This window comes from Oryzias melastigma, linkage group LG18, assembly GCF_002922805.2.
Source record: "Oryzias melastigma strain HK-1 linkage group LG18, ASM292280v2, whole genome shotgun sequence".
Classification (NCBI taxonomy): Eukaryota; Metazoa; Chordata; class Actinopteri; order Beloniformes; family Adrianichthyidae; genus Oryzias; species Oryzias melastigma.
In genome coordinates, this window is record NC_050529.1 from 48,878 (window position 1) to 62,624 (window position 13,747).

Consider the following 13,747-nt stretch of genomic DNA (forward strand, 5'->3'; position numbering starts at 1 on the left):
ATTTGGAGTTCACGAACTCAGAGTTCCAACAAAACCTGCTTCTTGAAACGGGCCCCAGGAGGAAGGGGGCGGGGCTCCTGCTTGTTTTTCAACATACCTCACTCTGCCACGTTCTGATTGGCTGTACAGACCTGATCTAGGTGATCAGAGAAGATCTCTGGCAAACATCCAGAACATTCCAGAATTCTATCATTGGACCTCCTGCTGTAGATGATTTAATGACAGAACAGAGATTATTGATGAGATGATCTGATCTCTGAGATCAGTCGAGATGATTCAGATCTAAGTCTAAATCCAGGAATCTGATCAGTTTTCAGATATAACCCTGTAGATGTGATTGTGATCATGGAGGATCAGAGCAGCAGAGACGGAACTCACTGATTCACTGAAGAATGGATGAAGTTTTCATGTATATTTATGCTCTGAAACATGAAGATCTGATTTAAAGATGGAGTCCATCGGTAAGATGGTCTCTGTAGATTCCACTCACAGGATGAGATTATCTGATCAATAATCTGATCCCTGATCAAACAAACTGATGACTGAAACTTTAGAGGAAAAATCTCAGATTTGAATCTTTGGATTTAACTGAATCTGAATAAAAACCTGAAATTTCTTCAAACCAGTTTCAGAATGAATAGAAATCATCTGAAGGTCACCAGAGGTCACTGCTGCCATCTACTGGCTGAAGTGTGTCACTGCTCCATGACCTTTGACCTTCTTTCTCTTCAGGTTCTTTAAACAGAATCAACATCTCTGACTTTAAACATTTATCTAATACATTTACTGATTTACACTGAAATCCTGAAGAACTGATATTTTAATTAAACAGGAATTTTCCCACAAACCAGGTCAGAACCAGAACCTGGTCAGCAGAACTTCTCATGCCCTCAGAGACTCTGTGGTTCCACCTTAAAAGTCTGTTAAGGTGGCAGCGTGTTGACGGATCACCAGATCAAACTCTGACCCCTGATCAGCCAATCACAGCAGAGGGAGGAGAACCTCACAGTTCTGTGGTTCTGGTTCTGACAGCAGCTGGACTCGACCTGCAGGTAAGAACTTCATGATATGAAGATAAAACCTGTAAAATGTTTGAAATCAGTTAAGATCCTCAGTTTCTTTTAACTCTTAAATTCTTCTGTTTTTCTTCCTTTACTGTGAAAATCTCCTGGAGTTTTTCAGAATAAGAGCCCCACTTAATAAAACAATAATAATATACATAAAAAATAAGTTTAAGCAAAAGAGAGGCAAACAATAAAAAATGACTAAACTATAGAAATAAAGGGAAGTTTTTAGTCTGTCTTATATTGTTTTTATGTTTGGAATCTTAATGAGTTTCAATGATTCTAAATATAACTTGAATTCATTTATAAATATTATAAACTTTGGGGGAGTCTTCATATATTTATGTATATGTATATTAAATTTAGCCAGACAGAGGATTATATTTAAGCAAATTTCATCGAATTTATTTTCTAATACTATTTTAAATATGATAGTATTTAAAGAGAATAGTGGTTGTTGTGTGAATATATTTCTCACCCAGTTATGTAACTCTTATCAAAATATTTGTGTTTGAGGATGTGACAAAGTAGTTGCATCTACTTTGCACTTATGGTTAGCACATTTTAAAATGTCAAATAGGAACAAAACAGACTGCACATGTTCAAAGTTGTTTATTGATTTTGTGATCTCTCACCTCATCTTCCTGATGCCCACAGGACAAAATGATGGCCAAGCCTGTGACTTCCTGTTTAAGGGTGGGGCACAGGAAGTGAGACGGGTTTAAATTGTTTGCTCACTTTTTGATTTGTAATGTTTTGAAGTGTTTGTTTATTTATGTCTGTTTTGTTTACAGGACTTTAAATGTATAGTTTGCAGGACATTTCTATCTTTTGTCTTTCCTTTTTTTTTCCATTGTTTGGTCAAGGTGACTTCCTTCCTGGGCGTGGCCAGCCAATTAGCTGATATCTATAAAAGGGAAGAAGCTCAGTCTAAAGGGAGGCTGGCAGAGGGAAGGAGCTTGTGTGAGCTGTGCAACTCTGAATAAAACTTTGTTCCTGAACTTTGAAGAAGTCTTCCTCCTATGTTAACCAGGCCACCCCTGTCACACCACATTGTGACAGAGGACAAGAGTAAATAAATGTTGTGTGGTTTCAATTTCCTTTTCACAGAATGTTCATTTGTTATCATTTATATTAAAACGTAGTTGTAAAAGTTATTTTGATGGATAGATATTGTTTAATATTTTAAAATGAGTTTCTTTAACTTTGGGAAAAATTATGAACAAAAATTATTTTCCAATAGAGCAGAATTTGTTTATGGAAGTTTGATAGTTTAACTGGTAATTTGTTTACATTGAAATCTGATTTGAGGAGAAATGTTATTAAAAATGTATGGAGGGACACAGAACCAAAATGAATGAGTGTCTTTAATCCAGTTCAACTCTAACATGTCATTAAGACAGTCAAAGTCAATTACATTTAATCCTCAATGTTTTGAACTGTAAAATATTTGTTCATATAATGCGGTTTGTTCCTCCAAATGTAATTAAAGTTTATTTGATTGATTGTCTTAATTAACTTATTGTGAATAGCAGTTGAATAAGCTGGGTGAATGCATCTTGATAGACATTCCATTTTAGTTAAGTAAATTCGTCCAAATATTGATAAATCTGTTCAGTTTAGATTTACATTCCTTGAGTTTTGATTCTATATTTTAAAACCTGGCCTTGATTTTGATCTTTAGAGAGCTGAATTCCTAAAAACTTTATTTCAGATTTAATGGGGATATTAACAAGTAGTTTCGTGAATAGTAAATAATTCACATTTATTTAAATTTAATCTCAATCCCGACGCATTGGAGAATTTTTTAACTTCTTTAATCGTCGCAGCAATTTGTTCTTTATCCTTTAAAAAAACAGTTGTGTCATCAGCCAGTATGACGAGCTCTGTGCCGAACACACTCAATTTTTTTTTTTTTATAGAATTACGGTTTTTAAAAGGATGGCTAACATTTCTGTGGCAATTATAAATAAAAGTGGTGAAATGGGACATTGTGCGAGGGGAAGTCGAGCCTCGCTACGGAATTGCTGGTTGAGGCGGCAGATCCTGGACTTTGATTCCGGTCAGAGAATGAAGACGCTTGGAGAGAGACTGAGGTTTGCTCTTTTATTGAACGATGAACAGAGTGAACTGCAGCAGTTGGTAGTTAGTACAGGTTTCCGATGTGGGTATGCATTAGTTTGCTCTTGTGTGTGTGTGTGTGGTCTGAAACAAATAATAAATAAAATATGTTACAATGAATTATGCCTGGTATTTGACAAATCTTATAACATAACTAAATAAACTGCTTGTAAATATGTGACTTAAGTTTTACAGAGAGGTCACAAACACAAGACTTAACACAACCAATAATTATCTGTAAACACTCAAAATTAGCTGAGTTGTTCAAAGAAACAGATCTTAGTGAAGAAAATTAAATCAACTTAATCTTCCACAATATATTTTACATGTAAAATAATAAACTCAAGGAATGATCAAATTATTGATAATTAAGAAGTAGAAATAACTTACATTTCCTCAAGAACGCACACATAAAGGAAAGAGAACAGGTGAACACACAGTCAGTCCTTGCAGCTTCTCAGTTTCTGCTCAACTGATTTCACTGCTGCCTCTGATGGTGAGAGAACATGTCTGGACAAGTTCAACAGGTGTAGGTTTTTTGCCCACCCATAGGTGGTGCTGTTCTGCCGTTTTCTCTAGGGCTTTCTCACACACATCCTTGAGGAATGCCCACATTAATGTCAAAAGTTGGTGTGGAACCACTGGGTAACATCAACAACTATTGATACTTTATATAGACCTGAGATGAAATTCCTAAAAAATTTAAATATTGAGGTGTAGATAATATAAAATGGTGTTATACTGAATCGAAAGCTTTATAAAATTCTAAGAAAAGAATAAACTCATTGTCCTTGTCAGAAGGTTGCCCTCTGTCTCCCCCTCTGGCTCCCTCCGCACACAGTCTCCTGAGTATTAGCAACTTCCTGTTCTCTTCTCACTGCATTTCCCATCAGCCCCTGCAGCTCCTCCCAGAAGCTCCTCAGCTGCTTCTCATCTGCAATCACCCTCAACAGCTTAAAGCCAGATCACCAAGCCAAACTCAGTGCGAAGTATTATCCTCCCTGCTATCCTGAATCCTGAATCCTGAATCCTGAATCCTGAATCCTGAATCCTGAATCCTGAATCCTGAATCCTGAATCCTGCCCATACTGTTGCTGACTTATTTTTGAACTCCACTCTCTCCTGTCAGCCGCCTGCCTCGACTCCTGCCTGGCCTTGACCTCCGCTTGCCTCTCCTCTGACAAAGCCAAGACCTGACCTTCGCCTGTCTCCGACTACCGTCTGCCTCACCTATGAAATCTCCACGCCGTGCCTGACCTCTGCCTGTCTGACCAGCTTCTGCCCCTCAACTCTTTAATAAAACGCTGAATATAGATCCAACTGCCTCTGACTCCTTGTTACAGAATACTTCGCCAAACATGGATCCAGCAGCTGGGGTTCCTAGCCCTTCTGACCCAGCAAGCTTCGCCGCTATGCTGCTCGAGCATGGACACCAACTCCAGCGGCTAACTGCAGCCACCGAGGCCATAATGACTCATCTGCAAACCGGCCAGAATGCCAGTGTCACTCCACCAGGGCTGGTCCCAAACGTTGCAGCTCCATGCCCTCCTGCAGACATGGCTCCACTGAATCATGCTAATGGTGCTATGGGAGGTCCCAGGCTTTCACTCCCAGATAAATTTAACGGGAGGCCTGAACTGTGTCGTGGGTTCCTGATGCAATGTGACTTGTATCTGCGGCAGCAGCCCCACCTCTACTCCACTGAGGAAGCTAAGGTGTCCTTCCTGTGCTCGCTTCTCACTGGGGAGGCCCTTGAGTGGATGTCAGCCATGTGGGCAGGCGGAGCGATCCCGTTTGACTCTTATGCCGCATTCACCCAGCAGCTTCGTGAGGTCTTCCACCACTCTGCTGATGGTAAAGACCCTGGTGACCACCTGATGGAACTAACCCAGGGAAGAGACACTGTCGCATCATAGTCTTTAAAGTTTCGAACTCTGGCGGCCCAGACGGATTGTACTCCGGAGGCTTTTCCGGCGTGGACTCTCAGGTGACATGCAGAGGGAGCTGGCCTGTCGTGATGAAGGTCTGGGCCTGGAGGCTGTCATCCAGCTAGCCATCCGATTGGACAATCTGATGCGGTCTCGGCGCCCACGTCTCTCTGCTCCTCGTTCCTTTTCACCTCACCTATCACCACTCCGTCCCTCCCAAACATCTGATCCTGAGCCCATGCACCTGGGTTCGACACAACTGACCCCTGCTGAACGTGAGAGGCGGCGGCGTGAGAACTTGTGTCTTTATTGTGGTCAAGCGGGACACCTCCGAGCCACCTGTCCCACCCGACCTCCACGCCGCTTCTTGGTAAGCGATCCACCAATGACTTTTGAAGTTCCTGTGATCCTATATGTACATAATAACCCTGTACGAACACTGGCTATGTTAGATTCAGGTGCTGCTGGCAATTTTGTTGATCTAACCTTTGCACGCACTCACAAACTGCCTCTTCTGACCTGTAATGCACAAGTAGCAGTCTCAGCCCTTGATGGCCGACCTCTGGGTTCAGGACAGATCCAATTCATAACGCAGGATGTCAGACTCATCACGTGTCCTGACCACCATGAAACTATCAGGTTTTTTACCATTGACTCTCCTCGCTGCCCAGTCATATTGGGCCTTCCCTGGCTAGAGAGGCATAATCCTGCTATTAACTGGTCAGCTCGGTGTCTCTCTTTCCCCTCCACTTTCTGTGTCTACCAGTGTCTCCAGACTGATAGGAGAGGAGGTTGTGGTTCAGGCACCCCATCGCGGACATGCGTGGCCTCCACAACTCTGGAGGAGGCAGCCCCAGCGGATGAAGTTGGAATCGTGCCGGCACAATACCAGGACCTGCGAGAGGCCTTCAGCACGCAGAAAGCCACCCAGCTACCACCACACAGATCGTATGACTGCGCCATCGACCTCCTGCCTGGTGCCACTCCTACCAGAGGTAGAGTTTTTCCCTTGTCAAAACCAGAAACGGAGGCAATGCAGGCATACATCAAGGAGGAGCTGGCCAAGGGGTTTATCCGACCCTCCACGTCTCCAGTGTCAGCTGGTTTCTTCTTCGTAAAGAAGAAAGATGGTGGTCTCAGGCCCTGCATAGACTTCCGCAGCCTTAATGAGGTCACTGTGAAATACAGATACCCCCTGCCACTAGTTCCTGCAGCTCTGGAACAATTACGCACCGCACAGTTTTTTACCAAGTTGGACCTGCGCAACGCGTATAACCTCATCCGGATCCGTGAAGGAGATGAATGGAAGACTGCCTTTTCCACAACCACAGGACACTACGAATACCTCGTCATGCCCTTCGGCCTCTGTAATGCTCCTTCTGTCTTCCAGGCCTATGTCAACGACGTCTTCCGGGACCTGCTCCACAGGTTTGTCATCGTTTATATGGACGACATCCTGATTTACTCGGACACCTTTGAAGAACATGTGGTCCATGTTCGCCAGGTTCTCCAGCGCCTCATTGACCACCGTTTGTATGCTAAATTGGAGAAATGTGAGTTCCACCAGACTTGTGTCTCATTCTTGGGCTACATCATCAGTGCACAGGGGGTGGCCATGGATCAGAGAAAAGTGGAAGCCGTGCTTCACTGGCCACAACCTACAACCGTCCGAGAGCTCCAACGGTTTATGGGTTTTGCCAATTTCTACAGGAGGTTCATTCGAGGCTTTAGCACTGTTGCAGCGCCACTCACGTCACTACTCAAGGGCAGTCCGCGACAGTTGCATTGGACGTCCGAGGCCACCCAAGCCTTTGAAGGACTCAAGGTACGCTTCTCCCAGGCACCCATTCTCCACCACCCAGATCCCACGTCTCAGTTCATTGTGGAGGTAGATGCCTCCAGCACCGGTATTGGGGCTGTGCTGTCTCAACGCCACGGCCAACCTGCCAAGACACATCCCTGTGCCTTCTACTCCCGCAAGCTTAACGCTGCTGAACGCAACTATGCTGTGGGAGACCGGGAGCTGTTGGCCATGAGGGCGGCATTCGGTGAGTGGAGACATTGGTTGGAGGGCTCTGCAGTACCATTCATTGTGTTAACTGATCACCGTAATCTAGAGTATATCCGCACTGCCAAGCGGCTCAATCCTCGCCAGGCCCGCTGGTCTCTGTTTTTCTCCCGGTTCCAATTCCAGATCACCTACCGCCCGGGTTCAAAGAATGGCAAGGCGGATGCTCTCTCCCGGCTCCATGAACCTTTCCCGGAGACTCCTAATGTTCCAGAGACCATCATATCACCCACTCTTGTCCTGGCTCCGGTCCAATGGGACATCATGACAGAACTCACCGAGCTTAACGCACAGCATCCACCTCCTCCGTCATGTCCTGCGGACCGAACGTACGTCCCTCCGTCCCATCGTCCTCAAGTACTCCACCTAGTCCACAACACGCCTGCAGCAGGTCACCCAGGTATCACCGCCACACAAGCTCTTATGACAAACCTGTTCTGGTGGCCTACCTTGCAGGCTGACGTGGCCCAGTTCGTCACCCAGTGCTCCACCTGCCAAAGGACTAAAGTGCCACGTCAACGCCCGGCAGGTCTTCTACAGCCACTGCCTATACCCCGTCGACCCTGGTCTCATATAGCAGTGGATTTCGTAACAGACCTGCCTCGATCACAGAACCACACTGCCATTTTAACTGTGATTGACCGGTTCTCCAAGGCCTGTCGGTTGATTCCTCTACCCAAACTCCCATCAGCCATGGAGACGGCGGAGTGCCTCCTACACCATGTGTTCCGATACTATGGCCTGCCTGAGGACATTGTGTCAGACCGGGGTCCCCAGTTCACCTCTCGTGCATGGCGGGCCATGTGTGATGGACTGGGAATCAATATTAGCCTTACATCAGGCTACCACCCGCAGTCCAACGGACAAGTAGAACGCCTCAACCAAGAGATAGTCAGATTCCTACTGTCATCAGAGGCAGGAGGATTGGAGCCGGTTCCTGGTCTGGGCAGAGTATGCCCAGAATTCTCTGAAGAAGGCAACCACCGGCCTCTCACCCTTCCAGTGTGTTCTAGGCTTTCAGCCTCCATTCTTCCCCTGGGTAGGGGGTTCCTCAGAACTGCCAGCTGTTGACGACTGGTTTCACCGCTGTGAAGAAACATGGGAGGCTGCACATGTCCAGCTGCAACACGCTGTCCGTCGTACGCAAGAACAAGCTGACCGGCACCGCAGAGAAGCACCCGACCTGTCTCCTGGCCAGTGGGTCTGGCTGTCAACAAGAGATCTGCGTCTCAGACTGCCCTGCCGCAAGCTGAGTCCCCGATACGTGGGACCCTTCCAGATCGACCGACAGGTGAACCCTGTATCTTTCCGCCTCCGGTTGCCTCCTGAATATCGTATCTCCCCCACCTTCCATGTGTCTTTGTTGAAGCCTGCGAATGGACCTGATGACACCGAACCGGCGACAGATGACACAGCCGGTCCCGGCACCCCATTGCTCATCGATGGAGAAGAGGCATACCGAGTCAAGGAGGTCCTGGGTTCTCGGCGTCGACGAGGGCGACTGCAGTATCTCCTGGATTGGGAGGGTTTCGGCCCAGAGGAGCGTTCATGGGTGAACCGTGAGGATGTCCTCGACCCCTCTCTCCTCACTGACTTCCATCGGCAACATCCTTCAGCTCCTGCGCCACGGCCCCGTGGTCGACCCCGTCGCAGGCAATCTTCGAGCGTCCGGAGTCGCTCCTCGGGGGGGGGCTCTGTCAGAAGGTTGCCCTCTGTCTCCCCCTCTGGCTCCCTCCGCACACAGTCTCCTGAGTATTAGCAACTTCCTGTTCTCTTCTCACTGCATTTCCCATCAGCCCCTGCAGCTCCTCCCAGAAGCTCCTCAGCTGCTTCTCATCTGTAATCAACCTCAACAGCTTAAAACCAGAGCACCAAGCCAAACTCACTGCGAAGTATTATCCTCCCTGCTATCTTGAATCTCTGAATCCTGCCTTTACTGTTGCCGACTTATTCTGAACTCCACTCTCTCCTGTCAGCCGCCTGCCTCGACTCCTGCCTGCCCTTGACCTCCGCCTGCCTCTCCTCTGACAAAGCCAAGCCGTGCCTGACCTTCGCCTGTCTCTGACCTCCGTCTGCCTCTCCTCTGACAAAGCCACGCCGTGCCTGACCTTCGCCTGCCTGACCAGCTTCTGCCCCTCAACTCTTTAATAAAACGCTGCATATGGATCCAAATGCCTCTGACTCCTTGTTACAGAATACTTCGCCAGACATGGATCCAGCAGCTGGGGTTCCTAGCCCTTCTGACCCGGCAAGCTTCGCCGCTATGCTGCTCGAGCATGGACACCAACTCCAGCGGCTAACTGCAGCCACCGAGGCCATAATGACTCATCTGCAAGCCGGCCAGAATGCCAGTGTCACTCCACCAGGGCTGGTCCCAAACGTCGCAGCTCCATGCCCTCCTGCAGACATGGCTCCACTGAATCATGCTAATGGTGCTATGGGAGGTCCCAGGCTTTCACTCCCAGATAAATTTAACGGGAGGCCTGAACTGTGTCGTGGGTTCCTGATGCAATGTGACTTGTATCTGCGGCAGCAGCCCCACCTCTACTCCACTGAGGAAGCTAAGGTGTCCTTCCTGTGCTCGCTTCTCACTGGGGAGGCCCTTGAGTGGATGTCAGCCATGTGGGCAGGCGGAGCGATCCCGTTTGACTCTTATGCCGCATTCACCCAGCAGCTTCGTGAGGTCTTCCACCACTCTGCTGATGGTAAAGACCCTGGTGACCACCTGATGGAACTAACCCAGGGAAGAGACACTGTCGCATCATATTCTTTAAAGTTTCGAACTCTGGCGGCCCAGACGGATTGTACTCCGGACACTCTGAAGAGGCTTTTCCGACGTGGACTCTCAGGTGACATGCAGAGGGAGCTGGCCTGTCGTGATGAAGGTCTGGGCCTGGAGGCTTTCATCCAGCTAGCCATCCGATTGGACAATCTGATGCGGTCTCGGCGCCCACGTCTCTCTGCTCCTCGTTCCTTTTCACCTCACCGATCACCACTCCGTCCCTCCCAAACATCTGATCCTGAGCCCATGCACCTGGGTTCGACACAACTGACCCCTGCTGAACGTGAGAGGCGGCGGCGTGAGAACTTGTGTCTTTATTGTGGTCAAGCGGGACACCTCCGAGCCACCTGTCCCACCCGACCTCCACGCCGCTTCTTGGTAAGCGATCCACCAATGACTTTTGAAGTTCCTGTGATCCTATATGTACATAATAACCCTGTACGAACACTGGCTATGTTAGATTCAGGTGCTGCTGGCAATTTTGTTGATCTAACCTTTGCACGCACTCACAAACTGCCTCTTCTGACCTGTAATGCACAAGTAGCAGTCTCAGCCCTTGATGGCCGACCTCTGGGTTCAGGACAGATCCAATTCATAACGCAGGATGTCAGACTCATCACGTGTCCTGACCACCATGAAACTATCAGGTTTTTTACCATTGACTCTCCTCGCTGCCCAGTCATATTGGGCCTTCCCTGGCTAGAGAGGCATAATCCTGCTATTAACTGGTCAGCTCGGTGTCTCTCTTTCCCCTCCACTTTCTGTGTCTACCAGTGTCTCCAGACTGATAGGAGAGGAGGTTGTGGTTCAGGCACCCCATCGCGGACATGCGTGGCCTCCACAACTCTGGAGGAGGCAGCCCCAGCGGATGAAGTTGGAATCGTGCCGGCACAATATCAGGACCTGCGAGAGGCCTTCAGCACGCAGAAAGCCACCCAGCTACCACCACACAGATCGTATGACTGCGCCATCGACCTCCTGCCTGGTGCCACTCCTACCAGAGGTAGAGTTTTTCCCTTGTCAAAACCAGAAACGGAGGCAATGCAGGCATACATCAAGGAGGAGCTGGCCAAGGGGTTTATCCGACCCTCCACGTCTCCAGTGTCAGCTGGTTTCTTCTTCGTAAAGAAGAAAGATGGTGGTCTCAGGCCCTGCATAGACTTCCGCAGCCTTAATGAGGTCACTGTGAAATACAGATACCCCCTGCCACTAGTTCCTGCAGCTCTGGAACAATTACGCACCGCACAGTTTTTTACCAAGTTGGACCTGCGCAACGCGTATAACCTCATCCGGATCCGTGAAGGAGATGAATGGAAGACTGCCTTTTCCACAACCACAGGACACTACGAATACCTCGTCATGCCCTTCGGCCTCTGTAATGCTCCTTCTGTCTTCCAGGCCTATGTCAACGACGTCTTCCGGGACCTGCTCCACAGGTTTGTCATCGTTTATATGGACGACATCCTGATTTACTCGGACACCTTTGAAGAACATGTGGTCCATGTTCGCCAGGTTCTCCAGCGCCTCATTGACCACCGTTTGTATGCTAAATTGGAGAAATGTGAGTTCCACCAGACTTGTGTCTCATTCTTGGGCTACATCATCAGTGCACAGGGGGTGGCCATGGATCAGAGAAAAGTGGAAGCCGTGCTTCACTGGCCACAACCTACAACCGTCCGAGAGCTCCAACGGTTTATGGGTTTTGCCAATTTCTACAGGAGGTTCATTCGAGGCTTTAGCACTGTTGCAGCGCCACTCACGTCACTACTCAAGGGCAGTCCGCGACAGTTGCATTGGACGTCCGAGGCCACCCAAGCCTTTGAAGGACTCAAGGTACGCTTCTCCCAGGCACCCATTCTCCACCACCCAGATCCCACGTCTCAGTTCATTGTGGAGGTAGATGCCTCCAGCACCGGTATTGGGGCTGTGCTGTCTCAACGCCACGGCCAGCCTGCCAAGACACATCCCTGTGCCTTCTACTCCTGGAAGCTTAACGCTGCTGAATGCAACTATGCTGTGGGAGACCGAGAGCTGTTGGCCATGAGGGCGGCATTCGGTGAGTGGAGACATTGGTTGGAGGGCTCTGCAGTACCATTCATTGTGTCTACTGATCACGGGGTGATCTAGAGTATGTCCGCACTGCCAAGCGGCTCAATCCTCGCCAGGCCCGCTGGTCTCTGTTCTTCTCCCGGTTCCAATTCCAGATCACCTACCGCCCGGGTTCAAAGAATGGCAAGGCGGATGCTCTCTCCCGGCTCCATGAACCCTTCCCGGAGACTCCAAATGTTCCAGAGACCATCATATCACCCACTCTTGTCCTGGCTCCGGTCCAATGGGACATCATGACAGAACTCACCGAGCTTAACGCACAACATCCACCTCCTCCGTCATGTCCTGCGGACCGTACGTACGTCCCTCCGTCCCATTGTCCTCAAGTACTCCACCTAGTCCACAACACACCTGCAGCAGGTCACCCAGGTATCACTGCCACACAAACTCTTATGACAAACCTGTTCTGGTGGCCTACCTTGCAGGCTGACGTGGCCCAGTTCGTCACCCAGTGCTCCACCTGCCAAAGGACTAAAGTGCCACGTCAACGCCCGGCAGGCCTTCTACAGCCACTGCCTATACCCCGTCGACCCTGGTCTCATATAGCAGTGGATTTTGTAACAGACCTGCCTCAATCACAGAACCACACTGCCATTTTGACTGTGATTGACCGGTTCTCCAAGGCCTGTCGGTTGATTCCTCTACCCAAACTCCCATCAGCCATGGAGACAGCAGAGTGCCTCCTACACCATGTGTTCCGATACTATGGCCTGCCTGAGGACATTGTGTCAGACCGGGGTCCCCAGTTCACCTTCCGTGTGTGGCGGGCCATGTGTGATGGACTGGGCATCAATATTAGCCTTACATCAGGCTACCACCCACAGTCCAACGGACAAGTAGAACGCCTCAACCAAGAGATCATCAGATTCCTACGGACCTACTGTCATCAGAGGCAGGAGGATTGGAGCCGGTTCCTGGTCTGGGCAGAGTATGCCCAGAATTCCCTGAAGAAGGCAACCACCGGGCTCTCACCCTTCCAGTGTGTTCTAGGCTTTCAGCCTCCATTCTTCCCCTGGGTAGGGGGTTCCTCAGAACTGCCAGCTGTTGACGACTGGTTTCACCGCAGTGAGGACACATGGGAGGCTGCACATGTCCAGCTGCAACACGCTGTCCGTCGTACGCAAGAACAAGCTGACCGGCACCGCCGAGAAGCACCTGACCTGTCTCCTGGCCAGTGGGTCTGGCTGTCAACAAGAGATCTGCGTCTCCGACTGCCCTGCAGGAAGCTGAGTCCCCGATATGTGGGACCCTTCCAGATCGACCGATAGGTGAACCCCGTATCTTTCCGCCTCCGGTTGCCTCCAGAATATCGTATCTCCCCAACCTTCCATGTGTCTTTGTTGAAGCCTGCGAATGGACCTGATGACACCGAACCGGCGACAGATGACACAGCCGGTCCCGGCTCCCCATTGCTCATCGATGGAGAGGAGGCATACAGTGTCAAGGAGGTCCTGAGTTCTCGACGTCGATGAGGGCAACTGCAGTATCTCCTGGATTGGGAGGGTTTTGGCCCCGAGGAGCATTCATGGGTGAACAGTGAGGATGTCCTCGACCCCTCTCTCCTCACTGACTTCCATCGGCGTCATCCTTCAGCTCCTGCGCCACGACCCCGTGGTCGACCCCGTCGCCGACAATCTTCGAGCGTCCGGAGTCGCTCCTCGGGGGGGGGGGGGGG